Source organism: Triturus cristatus, chromosome 3_1 (assembly GCF_964204655.1).
Source record: "Triturus cristatus chromosome 3_1, aTriCri1.1, whole genome shotgun sequence".
Classification (NCBI taxonomy): domain Eukaryota; kingdom Metazoa; phylum Chordata; class Amphibia; order Caudata; family Salamandridae; genus Triturus; species Triturus cristatus.
In genome coordinates this window covers 535,781,550-535,803,625 of record NC_140583.1, presented here as the reverse complement: position 1 = coordinate 535,803,625, position 22,076 = coordinate 535,781,550, and positions in this window count along the sequence as shown.

The following is a 22,076-nucleotide window of genomic DNA, read 5'->3' as shown; positions in this document are numbered from 1 at the left end:
GGGTTTAGTACTTTACAAAAAGTGCTTTAGAGGCTGCAAACCCTCACATTTACAGTGTTTAAGGTTTTCCAACCTTTAAAAATACTTTGTACATCAGGCCCCTTAGGCTTGATTTAAGGTTTCATGGACTGGTACTCCTACAAGTGCGCTTGTAGTAAGGCGGACGTGAGATCTATCAGGTTTGTGAAGGAGTATATGTTCGCCAAACTCTAAATCAGGCCCTAAGTCTTCAGTCATTGACAAGAGATGCCATTATTACCCAAGTGATCGGTACTAAGTTTTGCGATCCCTGTAGAATGAAAGCATAAGTAGCCAATAATTAATTACAACCTTTACCATTGGGTTGCAAACTGTTCTCTGCAGCAGATTGTCTAATTCACCAAGTCAAAGATGCATTCTTTAAGAGCATGTTTGCAAGGGAAATTTTGGCATGCATAATTTCACTCAGTACTGTAAATGTTCGAAAAATGCCTTAAAAATTCTTAAACAAGTAAACTATCCTGGCTATTAAACCTTGAAACCAAGGGAGTGAAACCCAATATAGAATGGTGGATTGTTCTGGAAAATTGATTAGTTTGAGTGATACTGTAAGATATTTGGAGCTAATGTCCAGGAACTACTTATTACACAAATCAAGGCCTTTTCAAACCTTACACAGGTGGGGAGTCACTTTCTTAAAGCACTTCAACGGTTGCCAAGCAACTAACGCACAAAAACACTCAAGTGGAAGAAAACAAATGTCACTGAGACAGAATAAAAGGCAACACCAAAGAACATTTTGAAGGTCGCGTATTTTCCATTCTACTTAAAAATCATTTTAGTTGGAAAAATTCAAACATTAGATAAATATATATTTTAATCCATACAATATAAATAACGTTTCTCCTTTTTTTGCTATATCTGTCGCCTGCTTACTTCTAGCAATTCAGTATAAAGTAACACCCCACATACTGTCGCCCGCTATTTTTCATAGCTCATCCTCAAAGTTTATTTGATCATCTGAATGTCGCCCTTATTTTCTGCGCATGGGAATGCCAGTCCACGTAACTTTCTTCAAGGTTACTCTCGCTCTCACAACATGCCATTCGCTGCATCGCATGTGTGATAACCAACATAATTTGTGTTGTTTTTTCTCGACCTGCAGGTTTGTGCTTTAGTTGTGTAGTCTCTAAACTACTATCTTGTCCATATGACTTTCTACTTCACTTTCTTAGTTTTAGCTCATCCTATCCGTTACGTTTCATTCTCCAAACTAAGACTCTTCTGCTGTATTCACACACTCTGCTGTTTCATCCTGTTCATCTTGTCTATGTGTCTCAGCTAGATTGTTATAGACCCGCGTATTCTTTTGTTGTTGACATCTTTAACAATACTCAAGCCTAGGCCTAAGGGCTAGAATGGTTCGAAGCTGGGGAGCCAGATTCGATTCTCGGCAGGGACGCTCATCACCCTATGATTCTGAGCAAATCACTTCATCTCCCCGTGCCTAACAAAAATAAATGTGTTAGTCTGTAACGCTACTGGTGCTCCTGTAAAGCGCTCTGATACCTTCGGGTCGAGCTCGCGCTAAATAAAACTCCAAAGGTTAAAGATGTTCATCACCTGTGCACAGAGTCCCACTCTTTCAAATGTAATATGCTCAGTACTCACTCTCTCATAAACACTACATTCTGACTAATTCTCGTCCTGTAGGTTCAGTCTCTCCTCAGATTTTAACCGGTCTCCCATCCTCCGTTATCAAGGCCTTGTCCTCTCATCCTATCTGTTCAGTATGTTTTTAGGTCTCGCCTAGGCAGCGCGCTTGCGCTGTCCTAGGAGGGCCTTTAGCCATCGGTCTGCTCCTTTTCCCCACACTCGTGCTTGTGCTGGCATCCACCTTGCGGGAGCGAGCAGCGGCGCGAGTGGTAATTGACAACATATATCTCTCGCGCCACTGCTGCTCGCTCCCGCAAAGCGCATGGCAGCACAAGCACGAGTGCTTGTCCCTCAAGCTTGTTTTAATGAATTTTCACACGCGCGCTTGTTTCTAGCCAGCTCGGGCGTTTAGAAACAGCGGCACACGCAGGAGCCATTTGTTTTTCAAAATACTTGTTCTGTTCTATTCTCCCACCCTCAATCCATCATTTACACTTCTACCCTCAGTCAGTTGCTCGTTTTCCATCTAGTTCATGTTTTAATACCTATTCGCCCCTCTTTCACGCTTAACTCTTGGCCTCTTCTCCATCCTCTGCTTCTCTTCATTTCTCCTGTGCCTCTTACACCTGGGTCTGCATTTTCTCCTCCTTGATGATACATATATGCATCTTACTTCCATTTATCTCTAACCTTTTTTTCTTTACTTTAGATCTTACCTTAAATGTCTTTGTGTCATTCCCTACCCCTTCTCTTTGCAATCATTTCCCTCTGTAGTTTTTTATTTTTTATTAATGTCTCAGTCTACCACTTCTCCTGTTTTTACTTCCCACTGCATCTGTTCTCTTTTCCTTCTGCCCCATTTTCTCATTCACCACATCTTTCAAAAGTCCCTCTTCTCTGTCCTCCCCATCATCCTTTCTGCCTCGTCTCGCGCGCTCCAGGCTGTGCTTGCAGAGTGGGTATAAATAAATCATGCGCTGTGAATACGCCGGCTCCGCAGGAGGTGGGAGCGCGTGGGGGTGAGGGCTGGAGGAGCACAGGGGAGGAACAAGCTGTTTGCAAAATACCACAGTGGAGCTCTTCAGCCTCACGTCCTGTCGGGGGTGGGGGGGAAGAGATGACTCATCCTGAAGTGCAATGCGGATTATTCAGAGCCGGACTGCACAACACAACCCCCGCCCTGCGCAACGCTGAAAGTTTGGCTGAAACGGCCACCGTCATATCGCCCCAAACCTCCTTAAAACAAATAACTGGCAGGCCCAGACGTTGATATTATCCCTCACAAAAATAAACAAACTGCATTTAAACAAGCATTGGCAAAGCCAATTGGTCAGGCTTTCAGTTTTGAAATTGGAAACTTACATAATAATGGATTCATGTTGGGAAGGGGCCTTTTGTCGCTGTTTCAATAGAAGCAGAGCATTAATTTTTAAATTATGTCGGTTTTTTAGGCCGGATGTATTGATTTGCCCCATTGCTCAGTAATTACTAGTGCCTATTCATCACTGGCCCATCTTTCATTAATCTGTAGTGCATTTACAGATGTGCCACCTCACTCAGATGTCTTGAGTGATCAAACTTGCCTCATGTCACACTAACGCTTAGTGAATGGTCTGATTTGCACCAACACTCAGTATTCTTTAATGCATCTTATATTTGCACCATACCTCAATCCTTAGCTACTGGACAGCATTGAATTTTTTTTCTTCTGTTGTTTTCAATAGTCCAGTTTTACTACATGTAAACTTCCAGATCCTTCCATCCTATTTTAATTGTTTTGGTGTCTTTTTATTAATTACATTTGCCCGCTTTTACCTAAATTGATTAGGTAATTTTAGCTTATGTATTTCTCCGTTATGCTTACGGCCGGTTCATCATTGTCCAATGATTAGTTTTTTAACTGCTGAGTTGGGTTGTTATTGCTATTCGTTTACCACATGTAGTTTTATTGGGAAAAGGTTTTCATGCTTGTGCCTGGCTGGCAAGGGTCAACTCTGGATTATTCACAGAACCCAGTTTTACGTCTGGGTGCTAGTTTTTAATTTTTTTTATTTGTAGCCGATCAGCCTCATCTCATGTCAAGACTGAGGCCTTTTTCCCTCGTGGTTTAAGAACCTGGTTTTCTACAACATAACTTCACCGAAAAGATACTTTGTGGTTCATACAGACCAATGGAACTTCTCATTTGGCAAAGAAAAAATGTGAATTGCATCAAAGGAATTGCCTAACAGCTAGGGCGGTTGACCTCCAACCTGGTTCGAGTCTCGGCAATGATGCTGAACATCCTGTGATTCTGGGCAAATCACTTAATCTCCCCGTGCCTAACAAAACAAACATTTGAGTTTCAAATCAGGTGCAAACTATGTTCGTCCCAAGTCTAAACAAGCATTGGCATAGCCAATAGGTGTCGCCTTTGGGATCTTGTAAGTGTTTAGTTATCCAGCACAATATCCTTGGTGCAACAACATCAAGAGTTGCATGGCTAATGACTTATAAGGTCCCAAAGGCATGACCTATTGGATATGCCAATGCTTGTTTTTGTTCTGTTTGTCTGTGTTGAGGTATGTCACTTGCTCGTCCTTTGTTGGCAGTCTCTGAGACAGATTTTTCAATTGGATAAACAGACGAAGGCTTCTTTTTCAAAATCCTGATCTTTAAATAGGCATTAGGAAGATGAGACTTAATTAACATAGATATTTTAGCTGACATATTTACTAGTTATATGTCATCAATGGAATAAGCAGGATATTGTGATCAAACTGAAATGGTGTTTCATTCATGCTGATACTAGTTGTTAAATCACCCATCTGGGGAGGTTAGGTATGCCATAACTAGGTCGCTAGAACAACAGAAATCTTGGTGGGTAGGGACACATGATAGTGTCCCCTTAAAGGGTGAACCAATAAGATTTTGATTTCAATATATGTCCACAATTTCTTTTTTATTTGTTTGAAGCAGAGACATACACATTTCTCACTTAAAAGGTGAGTCAAAGGCTAGGTCTGGCCCTTTTAAAAACATGTGGCTTTTGAATTTTCTTTTGATTAGTATTGCATTGAGATAGCCAAAAGTGTGGGCTTTAAAAGGTTAGAGAAAGGGTCACAGCATTTGTTAAGAGAGAACTAGGTTTTATACTAACTGTAAATCCACACCAACAAAAGAAATATAACCCACAAACAGTATCTCTAGTATCAATAATTTTAATTTAAGCAGGCCTTACACTACAGGTGAATGGTTAAATGTGGAAAAGTGGATATTTGTGGAATTGTATCGCAGTCCACCACAAGTAATAATGTCACTATTCATGTAAGGCCCAATAAAGATTTCAGTAATTTAAACCCAAGCTCAGCCCCTGGTAGCTAAGATACAGGTCAGACAGCCTTAACTTAAGAAAATGTGTAAAGCATTTAGAAGTATCGAAACCGGTAAAAAGTTGAAAACACAACTGAACAAAAATCTCACTCCAATTTATAACAATACAAACATTTAAAGAACAAAATGACAACAAAATGACAAAAATCCAATCAGAGGAACCGGAGATATGAATTCTTAAAAGTTTCAAATAAAAATAGGATTTTGGCATCTTATGGTCCAGAAAATCTTAGGCTTGATTTTGGCGGTACTTTCATAGAGTGGGGCCAACATTGTCACATACCACTTCACAAACCTCTTGAGGTACCCAGTCAAGCCAAGGAAAGCTCTGATTTGGGTCTGAGCTTTGGGAGCCTCCCACTCCAGAATGGTCTGGATCTTGGGTTGGAGAGGTTGTTCTTGTCCTTGAAATACAATGTGGCCCAAGTAAACAACAGAGCTCTGTCCTATCTGGCACTTACTGTCCTTGATGGTTAGGCCTGTCTGCTGCAAGGCCTGTCTGCTGCAGGGCCTGAAAAACGTCCCTTATGTGATCCAGGTGATCCTACCAGGTGAAACTAAAGACAGACAGTTATATCATCTAGATAAGGTGCATTAAATTTGTCCAGACCTGAAATAACTCGATTTACCAACCTTCTGAAAGTGGCAGTTGCATTTTTACAGACCAAAATGATTCACCTTAAATTGAAATTGGCCTTCAGGGTTGAAAATTCTGACCTCTCCTTTGCTCCTTGGGTGAGTCAAATCTGCCAGCGCCCTGATGTTAAATCAAAAGTACTCATGAATTTGTCTGCGCCCAGCTTTTCATTAAGCTCATCTGCTCTTGGAACGTGGTGTTCAATCACCCTGGCTCTTGCTTATTGCTAACCTCAGCCTTGATACAGACTTTGACATGATCAAACAGTCTGTATATTTTGATATTTTACAGAGAGGCTGTCACCAGTGTCCACATCATGGGTACACCATGTTGTCTGACCAGGGACAAAGAAAAGAGCTCAGCAAACTGGCCTAGGCATTTCCTGCAGTCAGACTGATGCTGTACAGTAAGAGAGTATGATAAAAACACACTCTACTAAACCATCTTGTTGGATATTTGACAGTAGGTCAGGGAGGGGTTCACTTTCCTCCTCTTGGCTTCCATCAGTGACAATGAGCATGGTCATGTCAGCTCTGTCCTAGTGCGGATTTCAGCAATTTACATGGAGAACTCTGGAAGCACACCCAGGGGTGCCTTAGTAAACTAAGTAGGCAACTTCCTCTTCTCCAAACCTGTCGTGGTGGCCCCTGGGAGCCACAGACTCCAACACCAACACTGACTGACTGACCTAGTTGGTACTCAACCAGTGCTGCCTTTTCACAATTCCAATGCCTTTTAAGATCCTTGGTTGCCTCCAGATGTTTGTTTGGCATCTTCATGTACTCGGCCATGCATGAACCAAATCCTAGTACATGGTCCACTAGGTCGTGTTTGAGCTCTTTGAGAGATTTCTCCCAGCCTTACCTCTCCAGACTTAGAGGACTCCTCAGGATGGCCAAACAGTAGTTCAAAAGGGCTGAAGCCAACCCCCTTCTGTGGCACCTCCCTGTAGGCAAACAAAAGGCAAGGCAACAGGACATCCCATCTCCTTCTGAGTTTTTCCAGGGAGGGCCATTATCATGCCCTTCCTGGTTTTGTTGAATTTCTCAACTAAACTACTTGTCTGGGAGTTATATGGGGTGATTAATTGTAGCGCAAAGCACATTCATACCACATAGCCCTCATGTATGCAGACATGAAATGTGGCTCTCTATCGTGGACCACCTCTTTAGGAAACCCAATTGTTGTAAAGATACCAAGGAGGGCCTTTGCCAGTGTAGGGGCAGCGACTGCCCTGAGGGGAATTGCCCCTGGGTGCCTAGTGGCATGGTCCACTACCATTAGAATTAATTTGTTCCCAGATGCAGTTTGAAGGTCAAGGGGGCCAACAATGCCAATCCATACCCTCTCAAAGGGAGTCCCAACCACTGGAAGAGAGATTAAGGGAGCCTTTGGTTGTGGCCCTGTCTTGCCACTGGCTTGACAGGTGACACAGGATCGTCAAAACTCCTTCACTTTTTCTGGGGCCAATAAAAATGGTCAAACAACCTGTCCCTTATTTTGGTTCGACCCAGGTATCCAGCTAGGGGGATGTCAGGTGGTAAGGTCAGAATAAACTCTCTGTACACTTGTGGGACCACCACTCTCCAGGCTTTCCCCGGTTTGGGGTCCCTGGCCTCAATGTTCAGAAGCCCATCTTCCCAGTAGACCCATCGGGTGCCATTGACCTCTCCCTATTCTTACCTTGCAGATTGCTGCCAAAGGCCTTCAAGAGTTGGACATGGCTTTTGCCCTTTGCATATGTCCTCTTTGGAGGACCCCTCCTGCATTTAGAAGCTTTGCCAGGTCAGGCTGGACTCCTTCCACTTCAGTTCCCTCCTCAGGCACCAGGGCCTCTCCCTCAGGAGAACTTCTCCCCGGTCCTGTGTCCTCTTTGAAGCTGGCTTAGCAGACTTCTTGCTCTTGCTTTGGGAGCCTTGGCCAATTGTTTGAAGCTCTAAGTTCCCATGACTTCCATGATGTGCTGCTTGTGCTCTTGTGGTGCCATAGCCCCACCCAGGAAGACCCAACATTTCTGCATGAGCCTTGCTTTCCACGTCTGCATAAGCAGAAGTTTTCAGATCATTTCCTAACAGACACTCCATTGGGATAGCAGGAGACACAAACACCTTCTTTGTTCCAGCGACCCTTCCCCACACTAGGCTTACCAAAGTCATTGGATGGAGCTTAGTCTCGTTGTCGGCATTGGCAACCTGGCGACTAACACCAAGTATAATTTGGTCTGGGGAAACCAGTCTAGCTGCCACCATAGTGACACTGGCATCTGTATCCCTCAAAGCTTTGGCCTTTGTCTATACTTCTCCAGGATTGGAGGTAAGACAGCGAGGGTTTCAATATCTATCCCACCCAGTGAAACTAAAGTAGCCTCACTGTATTCTCTGGACTCTACAGAGTATACATCCATCCCCACTCCTATGCTAATCAATCCTTTGGATTGTCCTACACTGGGGGACTTTTTAAGAGAATGCTGCATCTCCTTTTTTATGTTCTGATGACAGTAATGACCTACCCCAGAAGCCTTTGCTGTACCCAGTTCTTACCCTGATACCCCTTGCCTTTAGTCCGGGAGAAGTCTCGGGCCACCCTCCTGAGAAGACCTTTGGGGGCCTATTGAGAACTTCGGGCCAGATGTATAAAAGGGGTTTGCCTATTCTGTCTATGTGGACATTTCTTCATACATATGGTCCTTCTTTTTATCTTTAATGTTGCTCATCTCCCACAGTTCTGGACACCCTGCATCTGACCCATCTATCAGCTACCCTCCCCAGCTCTCTGGGAGAGTAAAAACTTGAAATCCACCAAATGCTGATGCAGTTTCTCTGCCTTACAAATAGTCAACATGTGCTCTTTCATAATTAAATATATAATCCATCATAAGTGTCCACCTCATTGCCTTTTATCCAGCCTTCTAGAGCTTTGACTGAAGAGTCCACAAAGTCCATTCATGTCTGCTGTTGACCTTTATGGGTGTCTCTAAACTTCATCTGTATTCCCCTGTGGCGAAACCAAATTCTTTTATCCAGATCACTTTCATATGCTGATGGGACTCAGCCACATACTCATTAAGTGCCAGAAGTCTATCTCTGCCCTTCACTGAGAATAAATCCCCACAGTAGAGAGCCCTAGTGCTGGTGGCCTATCCTCCTTATTTTGCAGGCCCTCACAAAGGCTGCAAACAACATCACCATCACTAAACTTGGGGCCAATTTCCTTGGGGATATTATCAATCAATCACAAGATTTGTAAAGTGCACAACTTACCCGCGAGCGTCTCAAGGCGCTGAGGGAGAGGAGGGGGGGGGGGAAGGGGGGGGGGGTTGCCGCTACTGGTCCAATAGCTAGGTCGTGAGTCGTCTCCTGAAGGTCAGCAGGTCTTGGGTCTGTCGTAGGTTGAGGGGGAAGGGTGTTCCAGAACATGGCGGTGCGGTGGGAGAAGGATCTGCCTCCGGTGGTGGTTCTCCGGATGCGCGGGACAATGGCCAGGGAGAGTTCCGCGGAGCGGAGGGGACGGTTGGGAACGTAGAAGGAGAGTCGACAGTTGAGGTAGGCTGGGCCGGTCTTGTGGAGTGCCTTGTGTGCGTGGATCAGGAGTTTGAAGGAGATTCTCTTGTCGACGGGGAGCCAGTGCAGGTTTTTCAGGTGGGGGGTGATGTGGCTGTGGCGTGGAATGTCGAGGATCAGGCATGCAGAGGCGTTTTGGATTCTTTGCAGTCGTTTGATGAGCTTGGTCGGGGCTCCTGCGTACAGGGTGTTTCCGAAGTCGAGTTAGCTGCTGACGAGGGCCTGGGTGACTGTTCTTCTTGTGTCTATCGGGATCCACCTGTAGAGCTTGCGGAGCATGCGGAGGGTGTTGAAGCAAAAGGAGACTGCGTTGACTTGCTTGGTCATGGTGAGCGTTGAGTCGAGGATGACTCCCAGGTTGCGTGCGTGGTCGGTTGGTGTCAGGGGTGCCCCTAGTGACTAGGGCCACCAGGAGTCGTCCCAGGCTGATGGGTTGGAGCTGAGGATCTCCGTCTTGTCTGTGTTCAGCTTAAGTCGGCTGCACTTCATCCAGTCGGCGACGGCTTTCATTCCTTCGTGGAGGTTGGATTTGGAGGTGAGGGGGTCCTTGGTGAGGGAGAGGATCAGTTGAGTGTCGTCGGCATAGGAGATTATATTGAGGTCGTGCTGTCAGGCGATGCGTGCGAGTGGAGCCATGTAGATGTTGAACAGTGTCGGGCTGAGGGAAGATCCCTGGGGTACGCCGCAGATGATCTCAGAGGCTTCGGATCGGAATGGGGGAGGCGGACGCTTTGGGTTCTGCCAGAGAGGAAGGAGGTGGTCCAATCCAGGGCCTTGTCTCGGATCCCTGCGTCGTGGAGGCGTGTGCGTAGTGTGCGGTGGCAGACAGTGTCGAAGGCGGCGGAGAGGTCCAGGAGGATGAGGGCTGCCATCTCGCCGTTGTCCAGCAGGATCCTGAGGTCTGTGGAGGGGATGAGGGCAGTCTCTGTGCTGTGGTTGCTGCGGAATCCTGACTGGGAGGGGTCCAGGATGCTATTATCTTCGAGGTAGCGGGTGAGCTGTCTGTTGACGATATTCTCGATGACCTTAGCTGGGAATGGAAGCAGAGAGATGGGCCGGAAGTTCTTGAGGTCGCTCGGGTCCGCCTTGGGTTTTTTGAGTAGGGCGTTGATCTCGGCGTGATTCCAGCTCTCTGGGAAGGTCGCGGTCTCGAAGGAGAGGTTGATGACGTTGCGCAGGTGGGATGCGATCGAGCTGCCGGCTTTGTTGAAGATGTGGTGTGGAAAAGGGTCTGATGGAGAGCCGGAGTGGATTGTGCCCATGGTATTGATTGTGTCCTTGGTGTTCACGTTGACCCAGGCTGTCAGAGGTCGTGGTTGACGGGGTGCGGCGGGTCTGATGTGTCGGGCCTGTTGGGTTCGTCCGGGAGGCGAAGCTGTCTTGGATGTCAGCGATCTTGCGGTGGAAGAAGGTGGCGAGGGAATCACACAGGGCTTGTGTCGGTGGGATGTTGTTGGCATTGGAGCTGGGGTTGGAGAGTTCCTGCATGATGCTGAAGAGTTCCTTGCTGTTGTGTGCGTTGTTGTCGAGGCGGTCTTTGAAGGAGGTCCTCTTGGCAGACCTGAGGAGGTAATGGTGGTTGCGGATGGCGTCTTTGTGGGCTGTGCGGCGTCTTCTTGCTGTGCCACTTGTTCTCCAGTTTCCGGCAGGTGCGCTTGGATGCTAGGAGTTCCGGGGTGAACCAGCTGGCTCTCTTGCTGGTGTTTTTGTAGGTTGGTTTTTTCAGCGGGGCTAAGGTGTTGGTGCAGTCGTCCATCCATAGTCTGAGATTGCGGGCATTGTGGTTGGGGTTGGAGGGGTCGGCTGAGTGCGAGGTTTGTCTTGTTGGTCTACGGTGACTTTGCTCCAGCATTTACGGGGATCTGTAGGGTGCAGCGGGTTCCGGAAGGTGAAGTGGATGTAGTGGTGGTCGGTCCAGGTGAGTTCGGAGGTGTGGCTGAAGGAGACGTGGGAGCTTGAGGAGAAGATGGCGTTGAGCGTATGTCTGGCGATGTTGGTCGGCGTCGTGACTAGCTGTTTCAGTCCGAGGTTGTCGATCAGGGTGGAGGAGTTGCTGTCATTGTTCTGCAGGTGAAAGCTCAGGTCTCCAAGGAGGATGTAGTCGGTGGAGGTCAGGGCGTGCGTGGTGATTAAGTCGGCGATGGAGTCGCTGAACTGGGGTCGGTGTCCGGGGGGTCAGTAGATGAGGGTGCCTCTCACGGTCGTGTTGGGATCCGTGTGGATCTGGAAGTGCATGTGTTTGGGGGTGCCGAGAGTGTCGTTGGTGCTGGTCGAGACCCTGATGGTGTCTTTGTGGACGATGGCGATTCCTCCTCCGATTCTGTTGGTGCGGTCTCTGCGGGTGATCTTGTAGCCGTCTGGGATGGCTATGGCGATGTTGGGTGCGGAGGATTCGTTCATCCAGGTCTCTGTCAGGAAGGTGACGTCCGGTGATGAGGTGTTGAGTAGGTCCCAGAGCTCGACAGTGTGTTTGCGTGCGGAGGTTTAGTAGGATGCACCGGAGATGGTTGAGGTCCTTCTTGGCGGGAGTCTCGGGGTCTCAGAGGCAGGTGATCTTGAAGCCATCGGGGATGGCTATGGTGATGTCGGGTGCGGAGGATTTGTTCATCCAGTTCTCTGTCAGGAAGGCAACGTCCAGTGATGAGGTGTCGAGTAGGTCCCAGAGCTCGACGGCGTGTGAGGAGCGGGAGTTTGGCAGGATGCACCGGAGATGGTTGAGGTCCTTCTTGGTGGGAGTCTCGGGGTTTCCGAGGCAGGTGAAGCTGCAGTTCTGGCAGGTGAATGGACCACGGGTGTGTTTCGGGGTGGCTTTGAAGCAGGTGGAGGTCCATCCTGGGTTGAGAGCGATGAGGGTGCTGGCATCGTATCGGAGGCGGTCTTCGTGGCGGATGCGGGAACCAGGGGTTCCGGCGCTGGGCACGGTCCAGGCGCGGACGGGTGCAGACGGGCTTGCCTTAGGTGTGCCTTCAGCACGGCTGCGCAGCAGCCGCCATATATGGGGAGGTGGGGGGTGGGAAGAGCAGCTGGGAGGCGGGAGGCAGGGGCAGCGAAAGATCAGCGAGGGGGGCGGGCCACAGGAGACACAGCGGTGGGAAACAGGAGGGCGAAGGGGTACAGAAATCAGAAGGGGCACAGATCGAAAACAGTAAGCAGCAGTAGGGGCACAGAATAGAAGGGCAAAAACAGTTGAAAACAGTGGGGGCACAAATACAGAACAGTAACAGTGATGCTCACAATGACAAGAACCTACCTACGGCCTACCACCGGCCACCAGGGATGAGGCGCAGGTGGTAACCTGCGGGTGGAGGAGGGCCTCAGATTCAGCAGCAGCAGGGAGCTGGACGCACAGTGGCGCTGTGCGGATGGGGGACACAGCAACGGGAAACGGGAGGGCGAAAGGGTACAGAAATCAGAAGGGGCACAGAATGAAAAACAGTGCACAGCAGTGGGGGCACAGAATGGAAGGGCAAAAACTGTGGAAAAACAGTGGGGGCACAGAACGAAAACAGTGCACAGCAGTGGGGGCACAGAACGGAAGGGCAAAAACTGTGGAAAACAGTGGGGGCACAGAACGAAAACCGTAAGCAGCAGTGGGGGCACAGAATGGAAGGGCAAAAACAGTGGGGCACAGAACGAGGACAGTAAGCAGCAGTGGGGGCACAGAACGGTAGGGCAAAACAGTGGAGAACAGTGGGGGCACAAATACAGAGGGGCAAGACAGTAACAGTGATGCTCACAACAAGAACCTACCTACGGCCTACCACTGGCCACCAGGGATGAGGCGCCGGTGGTAGCCTGCGGGTGGAGGGCCTCAGATTCAGCAGCAGCAGGGAGCTGGACGCACAGGTGGTGCTGTGCGGATGGGGGGGCGACCTACCCAGAGTCAAAGGTTTCCTCTTTTTCCCCTATTAAAGTTGTTGCTACCGTTATCTGTGGTCTTCAAGCCCATCTTGATCCTTCTTTCTTCAAGGGCCAGTCTTGTTTTCCTCTAGCGAGAGGAGATCAAGCTCTTCCTTAGGGCTTACTATCACCTTACCAGTAGGAGGTCTGCTAGAGGGACTTCTGTCACTTTCCACTGTTGGGAGGCGGGGGATCCTGTGAAAGGGTGGAGGATTTTGGTCTTCACTTTCTTTCCATCTTCTTCAATCTGGGCTACGGCATCATCCTTACCTTATTCAAAGTCTTCCTCTAAGGGATCTCTCTCCCTCTCTAGTTTCTCTTTGTTATAGGGGTTGAGGTATTTTTCAAATTCCTCCTTTTTAGCTGTCACACTGTAGCCAATACCCCTTGCTTAGCACAACACAAGTAGATCACTGCTCCTTACTGCTGGGATGATTATGGGACCCTTTTAGAGCTTTTTTTAAAGCTTTTGTTATACTATCGTGATGGGGGATCTACACAGGGCCCTGAAATCCCAATTTTACAACAATATTTTTTTTTAAATAAAAAATATTAATTTTGAGACAAGTCAATAGTGGTTTGTGCAAAAATCACTTATGACCAAGTGGTGCTGCGAAACAGAAGTTCAGGATCCCACAGCTATAATACCAATATAGGAAGGTGGAGTATTATGTAGTGATGCTGGTAAGGTTTCAATACTCTTACAATACCCTAAAGATGGTCCTTTGATTTATAATAATAAATCCTTAGCTCAGTCCTCGTAGTGTGGCAAAGAGCAGACAGGCTTTACTAGAGGAATATGTGTTAAGGATTTCAGAGTACTAACATGGATGAGAAGTAATTTATACGACTCAAAAGAAATCTGACACCAATTTATAAAAATAAAGCAGACTTTGATATAAATGTAGACACCAAAACGAAGTACAACTGGAGTTATGGATTTTAGAATTGCTAAACTTTTGCATTGCGGTTAATTTTAGAAACAATAATAAATCAGTGCAAATCAAAACTGAAAAACTTCAGCACTGCGGTCAATGGGAAACAGCACTTATGACAATCTGTCATTTGCAGGTTTAATTGCATAGAACCCAAGTAGGGTTAAGGTGATGTGGGTCCCAGGACAAAGCCATGACAGTCAGTTTGATTTTACCTGGCTCGAGTGGCCTGGGTCCAGAGTTGTGGTGGCTGTCCGTGCTGCTAAAGAGGGAGCCGTGGAGGAGCTGGTTTTACCGCTTACATGGTGCTGGTGAGTAAATGGGCAAAAAAAGTGGAGACCGAGCCACAGTCGGATGAAGGTGTTGCGGGGTTCCCTCAAGTTGTAACGTCAAGTAAAGGTGGTGGTTGCCGGACTGGCCACCAATAGGCCTTAGCAGCAGTAAGGCCAGCAAGATTTATTTTGACATCCGGGGGAAAATGGTAGCTGGCTGAAACTTGCTGGATGTCAGGACTACCATTTACCATAATACACAGGCCCATCTAGTTTTGGACATTCCCTCAGTGGGCCTGATAACCTACGATTCCTTAGTTCTAGTATGTTGTTTTTATGCACAATGTGCAGGGGACTAGAGCCACTAGACCAGAGGAGTCTGGAGTTGCCTTTGGCTCTCAAAGGGTTCCGTCTGGAGGAACCAGTCTTTGGTCTGGGACAAGTCGCAGTTATGCAGTTCCAGAAGGTTGCCACAGGTGCAGGGTATCACCCTATTGGCTTATGCAGCTCCTGTTGTCATAGACTCAGGTCTCTTTTGTGTCTTCTGGTGCAAGTCAGACGAGAACGGAGGTTCTTGTGCCTGGGGTGGCCTAGACCCTAGAGTTCGGGGCCTTATGGGTGTGCGTGTAAGTGGCCAATAGGCCACTAGCCCAAGCGGATGTACTGCCCCTGAAGTGACCACATCCGGAGGGGTGTGTCACATTTTCTACTAAGAACCCTCTATTCTGCAACTTTTGAAAATGGCAGAAATCTTCTTTAGCTGTAGAGACCAGGTAGCCCACCTTAGAGGTGTAGTTAGATTTCTGGAGGTGTACACCTCCTGAATACCTAACTTTACCGCCTGCCTGGGAGCAGATGAGCCTGGGGGCAGAGGAAGGGCTGTTTCCTTCTTTGGGACTGAGCCTGACTGTATAATCACAAGACTGTGAAGGCTTTGAAGCGAACTGCCTTGATGTACCACTTCACTAGCCACCTTGTCAGGGAGGGAGGTGAGACCTCCTTCACATCCAGGCCATTGTTTGACACCTGGGAGAGTGCACTTCTACTGACAGGGGGCCAATTTACTGTATTGGTGGCAGCAGCTGTGGGCTGGCAGCCAGAGCACAGGATAGGCTGGGGCAACGAGGTGGGAAACATCTAAGGTAGCAAACTGGGTGCATGACACATTTTTCACTGCATGAGAATCGTGTCAGTGGTGATGAAGCAGGTTTGATATCAAAAAATGACATTTCGGCAGTATCATAATAGAGCTGGCGACCTGGAGTTACCGGGTGCCAGTCCATGTTATTCTATGGACACCCGATCAATTATAGTAGCTCATAATGAAAAAGGCTGCTATAGGGACATATAAGCTTGCACTTATATAGCCTCACCTTTAATATAATGCACCCTGCCTCCTAGACTCAGGAGTCCTTCCTTAGGGGTGACTTGTATATATTAATAGCCCATTGACTTTGCCCAACCTGGCGAGTTCAAAGTCGAGTTCGAGCAGTTTGCACTGCTCCTGCAGTCCGCATTGGCAGGACTGCTGTCATCTGTATACCTGGGTCACTCAGTGTAGCACAAACAGTGCTTCAGGCCCTGATGACCATTTTAATACCCAAGCCCTGGGTTCCACTGGTACCATATACTAAGGACTTAAAAGGGGTTGCCAATTTATATATATCAGTTTTAGGTAGAGCACTGGGGGCTGGACAGCAGGATCCAGTGCACTCTCAGAGTCATAACCATCTGCACTGGAGCAAAAAGTGTGTGTGGGTGACCATACAAAATGGCACTTTCCTACACCATCTTTCCGACGTGATAAATCGCCAATGGGGGGGAAGTGTTGGGCATGGGCACTGCAAGCAGACTCACAGTGTGTTGGCCAGTGTAGTTTGGGAAGAGAAGTTGGAGGACTAGTAATCATGCTGGCTACCTGCTGTCTTCTGTATTTTGTCTCCAGCCCCAAAAGAACTGAACAGCATGGTGCATCACTGGCTGGGGAAAAAAGCTCTGCTTTAACACTCTGAAATAGCTTCTAAATGTGGTGCAGAGATGGTTAGGCTGTGGTTAACAGGCCCCAAAAAAATGCTGGCTGTAGCTCTGCTCTCTTTAGGGAGTTCGAAAGCAGAACCCGCCTTCGCTCCAAAGAGGCAAGACACATCCAGGGGCATGTCCATTAGTGAAGCCTGTATATTGCCAGAGAATCAGAGAAACTGGTGGACCTCATACAATCAGGACTACGAAGGTCAACCTTGGTACAGACTGCCCTGCCATAATCTGTGGGTTCTAAACTTGCATGGATAACATACTTACCCACATCCTGCTCGTCATGGATCACCAGAGTCACAGAGGCCCTAAGATCCTCTGGGACTATTGCAAGATTTCATTGGCCAGGCCCACCGTGTATGTGTGCATTAATATCCAGTACCAGGGTGGCAGAGAGTTGGAAGCTGGATCTTTAATTAATATGTCAATAATATGATATACTGTGTGAAGAGTCCAGGGGTTCGCTGACTAGTTGACAGGGGATCTATTTGGGCAGCCCCTGTTGAGCAGCCTTAGGCTTAACATAGAGGAGTGTATAACATTTGCAAATACATATAATGATTAACAAATGACAACACAACTCAAGAAGGAAAACCACACCAACTTATAAAACTAGCAAGTATCTAGAAATATGTCTAAACATATATAAATATGTTTGGGCATCAGAGAAAAGTTATTTAGGTAAGTACGTTTTCAAATAAATAAATTCTTTTCACTTTAAAAAGTGGACATTTCCGAGTTCTGTAAAGTTATCCGATGGAACGAAGAACAAGTTCTGCAAACAGGTATAGTACAGCCACTTACAAGACCAATCTCCAGGTATTAAGGTGAGTGGCGGGCAAGGTCCAAGGCAGCCCCAACAGAACACCACCAGCAGGACGAGTGTGAGGTACAGGGTGCAAAACAGCATTGGTCACTGCGAAAAGCGGCTGCAGGCTCTGGCCAGGAATCAAGTCAGAGTGAACCAGTTAGTGAGCTCATGTCTTGTGATGCTCTTGGACGCGGGGTTGGGGGTGTGTGATTTGGGGACAGACGCCTTTGGTGCTCTTCTCAAAGGTAAAGGGGTGACACGTGCAGAGATGTCTTTAGGAGTAGGATTTTTCTTTACCGGAGCATTTGCGGTAGAGAGGCCTGTGTGTAGAGGCTGCAGGCGCCATTGGGGAGTCCAGAAGGGGTGAAACTACAATGTAATCGAGCTCCAACGAGCTGGGGAACCTTGTTGGCACCGTTGGCCCACTTTCACTTGGACCAGAGGGGATGGGTGCAGCGGCTGCTTCAGGTGTCGGGTTTTGGCACTCCCAGAGGCCTCAAAGTCTTCTTTTTGGAGTTTCTGCTGAAACGGTGCGCTGTTCACAGGAGGTCTTGGGCCTTTTTCAAAGGAAGGAAGTCCTCCCAAGTTTCTGGAGTCACAGCTGCAGGACGAGTCTACTTTGGTGCAGTTTTCGATGAGGGCTGCAGACAGGCCGGAGGGGTTGGGGCCAAGTCAGGTGCTCTCTGAAGTCTTCTATGCATTTGCGGCTCTTCGGGCTCCTCTCTCTTCTTAGGTTGTCTGGATCTGCTGCTCTGGTGCCAGGGGCTCCCCAAAATACTGAATTTAGGGAAGTTAGAAGTGCCAGGTAGCAGCCAATAGGCTACTTACCTCTAGGGTAACTACACCCTCATAAGACTTCTTTCATTGGAAAGTGGGCATAACACTGACCCTGGTTGGTTAATTCTCTCCACGACAAGATGGAGGAATCTGAAGAGAGGGGTCCACATCTCCTGACCCAGCCAGGGGTGGTGCTGGCTGAATATGGGCACCCCACCTAATCTAACTAATTTCCCACCTGTCCTGCCCCCATAAGTGGAGCATATGAGAGTAACCAGTTGCATACCAGAGGCAGGGGGCTGCTTTGAAGCTTCCTTGCCTTGGCAGGCTAATCTGTAGGTTATCACCTGGCAGCGGGTGGAAGATATCCCCTGCCAGAGATAGCCTGGTTTCTGGCCTTCTGATAGTGAAGGGCCTTACCCTTGGGGTCAGGAATTTGTTTCTTGTGTTAAGCTGGCTAAAACCAGTCCACGAGCATTTGGTATGGTTTCAGTGGGCACTTCTGAGGTGCCCTCTGGGTGCATGTATTGATAAATCCAACACTGGAACCAGTGTGGGTTCATCAATACAAAGGGCCTGATTATAATCTCACCGTGGCAGTCTTGGGTCCAACTAACCTCCGGTCGGCGGTCCAGACACAGCTTTTAAAATGCGACTGCACATGGTGCGGTCGCATACTCCCATGTCTCCATGGGAGCTTGTCCTGTGGCCATAAACCAGCCGCAGCACAATCTTCCATAGAGAAATGGGAGTTTCTGTAAATCCCTGCACCGTGTGGGAGGCACCTCGCGGTGCCTGTCACACTGTGCAACATTAACAGGGGGCGCACCGACGGTGCCCTCCTTGGCACTGCTGTCTTTGTGGATCACGGATTACAGAATCAAGCAGGAATGAGTGGCCGGTTTCACTTTCGACCGCCAGCGTTGTAATGCGGCATTCCAAAGTGAAATCTATGAGGTCTGTCGGAAAGCCCCCAACCACAAGTCGGAGGCTTTACGACTGACATCATAATTGGGCCCAAAATGTTTGATATCAAACATACCTATTTTCAGTGACATCATCATCATGTAGCTGGGGAAGTCTTTTTTAACTAGTGCCCAGCACAAGTTTTAAAATGGCTTCCCTGTTCACTTCGACTGGCAATAATCAAACTGACCAGCACAGGGGCAGATCGGCTCTTGCAAGTATGCCCTCACATATGTCAAGCACCCTGTCTTGGGGCTCTCAGACCTGCTGTAGGGGTGGCTTACAAATATCATATGAAAAGGTAGGGGACATGACACACAGGGATACGTGGCATGTTGTGCTTTCACTTTTGTGTGCACCAAGACAGTGCATGCACAACTGCCATTGCAGGTTGAGTTAGTGAAGGGTCCCTTAGGGTGGGACAATTCATGGTGCAGCCCTTAAGGACCCTCTTTAGCACCTTCGGCCTTAGGTACCAGGATACCATTTATTAGGAACTTACAGGGGGTACTCAAGGTTTCGCTAAATGGGGAAACAATTGTACAGTTTTGGGAGATAGCTAAGGCACTGGGGGCTGGTTAGCAGGAACCCAGTGCACTTTCAGTTTAAATCACATCATGCTCCAGGCAAAATGTGGGGCTGACCATGTCAAAAAGGGCACTTCCCTACACAGAGGAAAACATATCAATGCCAAATACATCAATTATTTTATATTCCCGATCCGGGAGATTGGTTGGAAATGAGAAAGGGTTCACCTTTCTGGTGGAGGCCTATACAATAAGACTCCAGTGGTCGGTGAGTAAGTTCAAATTAGCAGGTGCCGAACCATGACGTCTGGCCAACTGCCGGCTTAGTTTCAATGGAGAGAAGTTGTAATTCTCCACCACTGCAAATTAGGTGTTTTATTCCTTTGGCAGCCCATGTGGCGAGTCAAACTCTGTCTCAGGGAAGGTATCAAGCCCACTGTTCAGTAAATCAAAGTAAAAGTGGAAGGTAGCCATCACCTTGACCATTATACTCAATACCCTGGGGTGCAACCTGTTCTGGCACAGGATCAGAGTAAAAACCAAAAAGATAATAGAGCCTCTGCTGATAGCCGTCACACGATAGAAGCGCAGGGCTAGAATCAGAGTGCGTGACTATAAGTTATGCTTTTCCAATTTCATAGCCTAACATCAGTCAAGCTTGAGCAGATGTTCTTTGGGATCCGAAGTGGGCATCAGCACCAGATGATCCACAATCACCAGTGATGTGGGGCAGCAGGAACTGATATGGATCACAGGCATGAAGTGGAAGTCTGAATAGGAGTCTGTAAGGGCCTAGTAATAGTTGGAGGGGGGATAGATGGCACCAGGGAGCGACATGCCACGGGAATCCAATCTGGAGGCGTATTTGCGGATGCTGGATGTTTGCTGAAAATTTGCAGCAAGGCCTTTTAAAGGTGCTCATCTGCTGTGGGGTTTCATATGGTCTGGGAAAGGTGGGCCCAATGCGATCAACTGAGAAAGCTGGTCTGTGGCTAGTTAATATGATAGAAAAAGACTTGCATATGGACGATCTTGCAACTTTTATTTGGAGTCAGAGTGGTGGGATAGGGTCACGTACCACCTTGCTGTCATTTGCTCAGACTTAATGGGTTACATGGAGCAAGAAGTGCAGCGATTGCTGTAATGGCTATATGACCAGGCATATAACTTGGAGTGGAAGCTATGCAAAGATTGTGTTTGGAGATTTACAACTTCAGCTCCCAGTTTTGAACCGCCTTTGGGCGCATTCATCAGACAACTGAGACCTGTGTCTAGAGCCAGACACCAAAGACACACTTTGTGTAAGTCTGTGACCGACATCAGTTTCCTATAGTTGCTGTATAGGTTTCATCCTGTCGTTTTTGGTAGGGACACTGTTTCTTAGGACACTGTGGAAAAGTTTTGGAGTTGTCGAAAAATTTACAAAGTCGAAAGTGGAGCTCTAGATCCAAGTCGGAAGACACAAAAAAGAAGAGCTAGCCCAAAGGGATGACCCTATTAGGCGGCCCCACTCAGTCACTTCATCCACTCTCTCACTTCTGGGGAGGGTATTGGGCCATTGCAGAGCCGCAGGACACTACCCAGCGGCTTGCAGAAGCCAGGCTACACAATGCACTCAGGGCTGGACTGGGAACCGAAACCGTCCCTGGCAAACAGCTCGGCCGGCATCACCTCCAGGGGGAAGGGAGTGCGGCTGGCTGTTTTCTAGGGCAGGTTTCGGCCGATTTCGTTACTGGGGGCAGATCTTCCTGGCCCCAGGTAACAAAAACGGCCCAAAAAAAAAAATCACGAAAAGGAAGAGACAATGGACTAAGTCTTCTCTAACTCCCTTAAAGGGACTAAGCCTTCTCAGACTCCCTTACAAAAACGGCCCCCAGGGGCCCAAAACATGCCCGCCCTGGCGGCCCACCGGGGAAATGCCCGGTGTCTGCTGCGGCCAGTCTGTCCCTGAATGCACTGGTACCATTTTTCCACCTGAGCAATACTTTAAAGTGAGGAATCTGCGGTTAGAAGTATGCATCAGAAGCAAGCCAATGTATTAGGTCTGATTCACAAGATGACTGGATGGTGGTGGGTGGGGTGTAAGTGATTCTTTGCATCTTCAAAGAGTAATGGTTTGGAACGGCAAATGTATGGCTCACGGTGAGATGTACTTTGAATTCATCCACAATAAGTTTTAAAAGAATGCTTAAACTAAAACATTTAGTTACAGTCTAGACAGCAGTATGTATTATAATCAACAATACCTCTATAAAAAAATGATAGTATATTTTCTGGCAGTTAACCTTGCCTGAACTCTGACCTTTGAAACCAAAGGTTCAAAGGTTTAAAAAACAAAATTAGGAAAGGCTAGGAGTATTAAAGCAATTGCTGCATAGGTGATAGGATTCTTGATGAAGACCCCAACTCCAATTCGGAATTTGGCAAGTTACAAAAAAAAAAAACCTTATAACCAATGTTTTTCTAACCATGAGCAGAATCTTTTCCAAGGAGCATTGCATCTTTATTTAACGAGGTTGCAAGTAGACATTGTCATTTTATAGACTAGATGGGTCAGATCGCTAGTAGGATACAGTTACTGTAGAAAGCTTCTAATGCAATATATGCAAAAGTAGTCACTTTAAACCCCATTTAGTAACTTTTGCACTTTCTT